The following is an 8,526-nucleotide window of genomic DNA, read 5'->3' on the forward strand; positions in this document are numbered from 1 at the left end:
CTATCACCACTGTTTCACACAGGGCTTTATGGATAGAAAAAGCCCAGCAGGAGCTCATTTGCATATTAGGCCACACCCCCTGATGCCAAGCCAGCCGGGACGGTGTTCCTGCTCAAAAAAAAAGCCCCACCTTAAGTGAAATGCTGGCTGCAACTGTTCCAGGTTCTGATGGCTAAAAAGGCAAATGCAATTTTGGGCTATGTCGACAGAAATATAGTGTCCACATCACGCGATGTGATGGTATCGCTTTACTCTGCTCTGGTAAGACCTCACCTGGAGTCTTGTGTTCAGTTTTGGGCACCACATTTGAAGAAGGATATAAACAAGCTGGAACGGGTCCAGAGGAGGGCGACAAAGACAATGAGGGGTCTGGAGACCAAGTCCTATGAGGAAAGGTTGAAGGAGCTGGGGATGTTTAGCCTGAAGAGGAGGCGGCTGAGAGGTGATAGGATCACCATCTTCAAGGACTTGAAGGGCTGTCCTATCGAGGATGGGGTGGAATTGTTTTCTGTGGCCCCGGAAGGTAGGACCAGAACCAGTGGGTTGAAATTAAATCAAAAGAGTTTCCGGCTCAACGTTAGGAAGAACTTCCTGACCGTTAGAGCAATTCCTCAGTGGAACAGGCTTCCTCGGGAGGTGGTGGGCTCTCCTTCCTTGGAGGTTTTTCAACAGAGGCTAGATGGCCATCTGACAGCAATGAAGATCCTGTGAATTGAGGGGGAGGTGTTTGTGAGTTTCCTGCCTTGTGCAGGGGGTTGGACTAGATGACCCTGGGGGTCCCTTCCAATGCTATGATTCTACCCTGGAACAAGAACAAAATGTAAAATGTACAAATCTTCCCCTGTCCTCCCCAGCATTTAGTCTTTGCCCCGTTTATGACTCAGCTTTTTCGCTCCGAGATCAACACCACTTAGGTTCCAAGTCCTTTAGAACATTCCATTGTTTTTCATGCTAAGCTGTTGTTATTGTTGTTTTTAAAAAAAATTCTCTTTCTCTAATTGCATAAAGGGAACACAATTATCTCTGTTTGTGAAAAAAAAATCAAACAAAGATTAACAGCATCTGACTATTTATTTTTGGATCCTTGGATCGGATTAGATCAGATAAAGTAAAATCACTCATCGCTAGAGCCTTATACAATGTGTTTACTGGGGAGGAAATGTGTTTTCATGCCAGCGTCTCTTCCTTCAGAGGGCCTTTCCCATGGGAGGGGGGACGGTGCTGAATTCCTCCCCTCCCTTCCATGAGATCACTGGAGCCGTTCACGCATTTCAGTTCATTTGCCAAGTATGAATTTCCTGGGTGGTAAAACGGACTGTATAAGGATCTGTATGAACACACTGAACATAAGAGCATAAGAAAAGCCATGTTGGAACAAGCCAGGGGTCCATCCAGTTGAACGCCCTGTGTCACACAACAGCCAAAAAAAACCCAGGTGCCATCAGGAGGTCCACCAGTGGGGCCAGAACGCCACAAGGCCTCCCACTCTTGCCCTCCAAGCACCAAGAAGACAGAGCATCACTGCCCCAAACATAAGAGAAGCCATGTTGGAATAGGCCAATGACCCATGCAGTCCAACACTCTGTGTCACATGTAAGAACATAAGAGAAGCCATGTTGGATCAGGCCAATGGCCCATGCAGTCCAACACTCTGTGTCACACATAAGAACATAAGAGAAGCCATGTTGGATTAGGCCAATGGCCCATGCAGTCCAACATTCTGTGTCACACATAAGAACATAAGAGAAGCCATGTTGGAATAGGCCAATGGCCCATGCAGTCCAACACTCTGTGTCACACATAAGAACATAAGAGAAGCCATGTTGGATTAGGCCAATGGCCCATGCAGTCCAACACTCTGTGTCACACAGTGGCCAAAACCCAAGGGCCATCAGGAGGTCCTCTAGCAGGGCTAGAACTCCAGAAGCCCTCCCACTGTTGCCCCCCCCCCAAGCACCAAGAAGACAGAGCATCACTGCCCCAAACATAAGAGAAGCCGTGTGGGATCAGGCCAATGGCCCATGCAGTCCAACACTCTGTGTCACACATTGGCCAAAACCCAGGGGCCATCAGGAGGTCCACTAGCAGGGCTAGAACTCCAGAAGCCCTCCCACTGTTGCCCCCCCCCCACCAAGCACCAAGAATATAGAGCATCACTGTCCCAGACAGAATGTTCCATCTTCTATACTATCCGGCTAATAGGCACTGATGTACCTCTGCTCCATAGGTTTGTCCAGTCCCCTTTTGAAACTGTCTACGCTTGAGCAAAAGGGCGATAGGAAGGGGAGGAGAACACAGCCCTTGGATTCCCCCCCCCTCCATTTGGTGGTCCCAAGATTCTCCCCTCCATATGTGTTTAACCACTATAGCAACTTTATTTTTTGTGGAACAAGAGGCTGATCATCTTAGACCCCGAAAGAACCCCAGGGCAGAGAAGCCAAGATTTCCCCCAGATATTGTCTCCTGGCACTGGGATTCAAAGGCTGACTGCCTGGTGGTTCCCTTTAGTCACCATGGCTAGCAGCCACCCATAGATCTCGCCTCCCTGAAAGTGTCCAATCCACCCTGGACTCGATAGCCCAGGCAAGCCCAATCTTGTCAGATCTCAGAAGCTAAGCGGGGTCGACCCTGGCAAGTACTTAGATGGGAGACTTCCGAGGAATACCAGTGCCAGGGCGCAGGGGCAGGCAATAGATAGCAAGCCACTTCTCTGAAATGTCCAAGCCCCTCTAGGGGTCGTCAAAAGTCAACCGTGACTTCCAGGCACACACACGCACATACGCACACAATACCCCCCAAAAAAGAGTGCCCAATCCCCTTTTAAAGCAGTCAATAACAGGTGGCCAAACTTGGTTAACGTTTAAGAGCCACATAGAATAAATGTCAGATGTCTGAGAGCTGCAAGACATGAACGTCAGATGTTTGAGAGGCAGAGGAAGGAAAGGGAGGGAGGGAGAGGTGGAAAGAAAGCAGTTTTAACTTTAAATGTGTTCTCCTTGCTGCTGACTTGTTTGGCTTGGAGAAGTGATTTAAAAAGAGAAATGCCTTCTCAAAGTGGACTGAGAGGGCAGTGGAGGCTTCGAGAGCGACACGATATATGTGAAAGAGCCACATGTGGCTCCAGTTTGGCCACCCCTGGTCTATAAGAAAAGCAGGACTCGAATCCAGCTCTTCTTCTGTGGAATTACTGCTACCTTCTGAAACTCCCTTATGAGAGTATGTGAGGGAGGGACTCCCAAATTGCGCTTTCGAACATGCTAAATAGCCCACTTTCAATCCACTTTGCAACTGGATTTTACTGTGTGAAATGGCAAATTGTTGCTGAAGGGAATTGAAACTGCGTTATACAGCAAGTAAGAGCCCCATGGCACAGAGTGGTAAAGCTGCAGCGCTGCAGTCCTAAGCTCTGCTCACGACCTGAGCGATCCTGGTGGAAGCTGGGTTCAGGTAGCCGGCTCCAGGTTGACTCAGCCTTCCATCCTTCCGAGGTCGGTCAAATGAGTACCCAGCGTGCTGGGGGGGGGGGGAGTGTAAATGACTGGGGAAGGCAATGGCAAACCACCCCATCAAAAGTCTGCCATGAAAACGTTGTGAAAGCAACGTCACCCCAGAGTCGGAAACGACTGGTGCTTGCACAGGGGACCTTTCCTTTCCTTGCCGGGGGGAAAGCGTAGATGACTGGGGAAGGCAATGGCAAACCACCCCGTAAAAAGTCTGCCGTGAAAACGTTGTGAAAGCAACGTCACCCCAGAGTCAGAAACGACTGGTGCTTGCACAGGGGACCTTTCCTTTTCCTGTACAGTATGGGTGAACATGCTCTTTGGAAAGCTCATACCCCCAAATTCCCTCTAAGGAGCAGCTGGACTCCTATTTCCTATCTATCACCTATTTGTTGGCCTTCCATTTGATGCATGATGAGTCTCTTAAACCCCTTAGCCATCCGTGGATGTTTTCCACGGAGAAAAAGCAGTCTTTTAAAGACAAAAAGCTTCTCTTAACAGCAGCCTATTTTGTTTCCACCGACCATACCGAACCAAATCATTTTCCCATTAGCAAAAAAAAAAGGATTTTGTGTGTACGTCTGTTGCACTCAGAAATATAAAACAGGATACAAGGTTTGAATTATACGGCATAAAAGAAAAACAAATGACGGGGGGGGGGTGCAGATTTCAAACAGCCCCCTTGGGAACGGCAGCCTACTCACTGTAGGTCTGCTGTTCTGCTACAAATTAAGACCGACAGATGGGATTTGAACTTCGCCAGAGGAAGACAGGGTATGCAAGCGCTTATTCAGGGCCGTGAGGATGGGGGGGGGACTTGCCTTCCAGGGGGGTCGTCCCGGGCTTTTGCCCCTGGGGGGGAGGGGCTGCTTTTGCTTAAACCAAAAGAGCCAGTTTGGTGTAGTGGTTAAGTGTGCGGACTCTTATCTGGGAGAACCGGGTTTGATTCCCCACGCCTCCACTTGCACCTGCTGGAATGGCCTTGGGTCAGCCATAGCTCTGGCAGGAGTTGTCCTTGAAAAGGCAGCTGCTGTGAGAGCTCTCTCAGCCCCACCCACCTCACAGGGTGTCTGTTGTGAAGGAGGAAGGTAAAGGAGATTGTGAGCCACTCTGAGACTCTTGAGTGGAGAGCGGGATATAAATCCAATATCTTCTTCTACCTCACAGGGTGTTTGTTGTGGGGGAGGAAGGGAAAGGAGATTGTGAGCCGCTCTGAGACTCTTGAGTGGAGAGCGGGATATAAATCCAATATCTTCATCATCATCATCAAAAGCTCTCCCCTAAAATACTATTTATTTTTAAAAGAGATAGCCCGCCTTTCAAGGCAGTTGACAGAAACAGTTTGGGGAGCAAATTTGAAAAGTATAAATACCATTGAGCTGGAGGAAGGGGAGAGGGAACAGAGGTGTAGATAGGGATACATGCAAGGCAGTTTATAGAAACCGCTTGGGACAAAATTTAGAAAGTCTAAACACCGTCGAGGTTGAGGGGTGGGGGAGAGAGAGGGAACAGAGTTAAAGGCAGGGATGACAACACCCTTTGCCAGCAGTGGGGACCTGACAACCCTTTAATGCGGGGCCCAGTCACACACTGAAACCTGGCCTACCTCACCGGGTTGTTATGAGGATTAAACTAGGGGGAGAGAACAGTGTCTGGTCTTCTGACCACTTTGGAAGAAAGGAGAGATGGCCGTCTGGGGAGGACATGGTTTGGAGCCGGGAGGGATCTCAGTCAGAATATACGTAATGCCCTATCCCAGAGTCCACCTTCCAAAGCGGTCATTTTTTCCCACCCATTTCCTCTCATCTGGAGATTAGCTGTTGGCAACGCTATTCCTCTACTACCATGGCAACCTGAGGCGGCCATGACAGACTGGCGGCACCGTAACAGGGAGTTGGGGGAAACCCTCCTCTCTTGTAGGCTCAGAAATATTGACTTTGGGATTTTGTAAAACATACTCTTTTGTCAGGAAGCTGGCCTTTTCCCTTCCTGACAAGGGACTCTCCAGAGCTAACCTGCCCAAGGCAAGAAACGTCACACACGAAGGAGATTTCTGAATAGCCACCCACCTGAAATGTCATCAAGAGAGGGGAAAGGGACACATGATGGATAACTTTAACGCACTCCAGGCTCTTTGTCAGGCTGCGCCCCGCTTGCCAGAACATGTCAGACCTGCACGAAGGGCAGGCAAAAAAAAAAACCCCGGAATGTTCTAAACAAACCTCCCCTTTTATTTCCCCTTAAACTTTACGCCTCATTTCTCTCATTATTTACCTTTTCACCTCCATCCTCCATTAAGTCATATGTGAAAAATGTTTCCCGTCGCTTTCAGGGCCTCACCCTTCCCTGGTAACTCTGTTCTGTCCATGGCAAAGGGTTAAATCCAACAGGTTTAAGTTGTGAGGTGGCACCCATACACACGTTACAGATAGGGTTGCCAATCCTCAGGCGGGGGCAGGGGATCCCCCGGTTTAGAGGCCCTCCCCCCACTTCAAGGTCATCAGAAAGTGTGTGTGGGGGGGAAATGTCTGTTGGGCACTCCATTGTACCCTATGATAGGGTAGAATGGAGAATTCAACTGTGGGTAACTGGGGCTCAGGGAGGGGCTGGGGTTTTTTTAGACAGACGCACCAAATTTTCAGCAGAGCATCCAGTGCCTCTCCTCAAAATACCCTCCAAGTTTCAAAAAGATTGGACAGAGGTATCCAATTCTATGCGCCCCCAAAGAAGGTGCCCCTATCCCTCATTATTTCCAAAGGAGGGAAGGCATTTAAAAGGTGTGCGGTCCCTTAAAATGTGACGGCCAAAACTTCCTTTGGAGTTCAATGATGCTTGTCACGCCCTTGCTCCTGGCTCCACCCCCAAAGTCCCCAGATATTTCTTAAATCAGACGTGGCAACCCACATTACAGAGAATGCCTGTGCATTCCATGGCTCCACAAGATTGTCCATCCCCCAGCTTAGCCAATCGACTGGAACCACAAATAAGACCAGTTAATCATTCAGAAACTTAGAGAGGTCTCCGCCCTGCTTAGTGTTTGAGTGGGAGACCAGCAGGGGTGGGATTCTAGCAGGAGCTCCTTTGCATATTAGGCCACACCCCCTGATGTAGCCAATCTTCCGCTCTTGAAGGATTAGCTACATACGGGGGGGGTGGCCTAATATGCAAAGTAGCTTCTGCTAGAATTCCATCTAGGGTTGCCAAGTCCAATTCAAGAAATATCTGGGGACTTTGGGGGTGGAGCCAGGAGACTTTGGGGGTGGAGCCAGGAGGCATTAGGGGTGGAGCCAAGATCAAGGCTGTGACAAGCATAATTGAACTCCAAAGGGAGTTCTGGCCATCACATTTAAAGGGACGGCACACCTTTTCAATTCCTTCCTTCCATAGGAAATAATGAAGGATAGGGGCACCTTCTTTTGGGGCTCATAGAATTGGACCCCCTGGTCCAATCTTTTTGAAACTTGGGGGCTATTTTGGGGAGAGGCACTAGATGCTATACTGAAACTTTAGTGCCTCTACCCAAAAAAACAGCCCCCCCAGAGCCCCAGATACCTATGGATCAATTCTCCATGATTTTCTATTGGAATAGGGAATAAATCTCCATAGGGAATAATAAGAATTCCCAGCAGACATTTCCCTCCCCTCCCCCTGCTTTCTGACGACCCTGAAGCGGGGGGAGGGTCCCCAAACCGGGGGATCCCCTGCCCCCACCTGGGGATTGGCAACCCTAATTCCATCCCTGAACATCACCAAAGAAGTCTGGGGTTGCTATGCAGCGGCAGGCAATGGCAAACCACCTCTGTTCATCTTCCCTGACCTGCATGGCCCAGGATAACCTGATCTCATCAGATCTCAGAAGGAAGAAGAAGAAGAATATCCTGCCCTTCTCTCTGAATCAGTCTCAGGGCAGCTCACAATCTCTTTTATTTTTTTCCTCCACAACAGACACCCTGTGAGGTGTGTGGGGCTGAGAGAGCTCTGACAGAAGCTGCCCTTTCAAGGACAACCTCTGCCAGAGCTCTGGCTGACCCAAGGCCATTCCAGCAGGTGCAAGTGGAGGAGTGGGGAATCAAACCCGGCTCTCCCAGATAAGAGTCACCGCACTTAACCACTACCCCAAAATGGCGTAGGCCACCTAGGTCAGGGCAGAAAAAAAGAGGGCGTTTGCCAGGATTGGCCCTGGTTAGCACTTGAATGAGAACCCACCAAGGCAAACCCAGGGTTGCTACACAGAGGCAGACAATGCCAAACCTGCTCCGGTCACTTCTTCCCTCGCAAACCGTATGAGGTCACTATTAAGTTAGCTGTGACTGGATGGAACTTCCCACCACCACCGAGTACATCACAGGCCTCTGAGATTTAGGGGAGGCAGGATCTCACCAGCTGCTAACATCTCATTTCACGCCTCTGCTCTCTTTCCTACGTGGATCATAGAGGGCAAAGTCATGTTCTCCAAGGCCTACTGCAGCCGCCCAGCCAAAGAAACGCTTGCCTCGCTGCTCTGAGCCAGTTGGGTGTAGTGGTGAAGTGCACAGACTCTTATCTGGGAGAGCTGGGTTTGATTCCCCACTCCTCCGCTTGCAGCTGCTGGAATGGCCTTGGGTCAGCCAGAGCTCTTGCAGGTCCTTGAAAGGGCAGCTTCTGGGAGAGCTCTCTCAGCCCCACGCAACTCACAGGGTGTCTGTTGTGGGGGAGGAAGGGAAAGGAGATTGTAAGCAACTCTGAGACTCTGTCCTTGAAAGGGCAGCTTCTGGGAGAGCTCTCTCAGCCCCACCCACCTCACAGGGTGTCTATTGTGAGGGAGGAAGGGAAAGGAGATTGTAAGCGACTCTGAGACTCTGTCCTTGAAAGGGCAGCTTCTGGGAGAGCTCTCTCAGCCCCACGCAACTCACAGGGTGTCTGTTGTGGAGGAGGAAGGGAAAGGAGATTGTAAGCCACCCTGAGACTCCATCCTTGAAAGGGCAGCTTCTGGGTGAGCTCTCTCAGCCTCACCCACCTCACAGGATGTCTGTTGTGGGGGGTGAAG

The sequence above is a fragment of the Heteronotia binoei genome, chromosome 19 (assembly GCF_032191835.1).
Source record: "Heteronotia binoei isolate CCM8104 ecotype False Entrance Well chromosome 19, APGP_CSIRO_Hbin_v1, whole genome shotgun sequence".
NCBI classification, from domain to species: domain Eukaryota; kingdom Metazoa; phylum Chordata; class Lepidosauria; order Squamata; family Gekkonidae; genus Heteronotia; species Heteronotia binoei.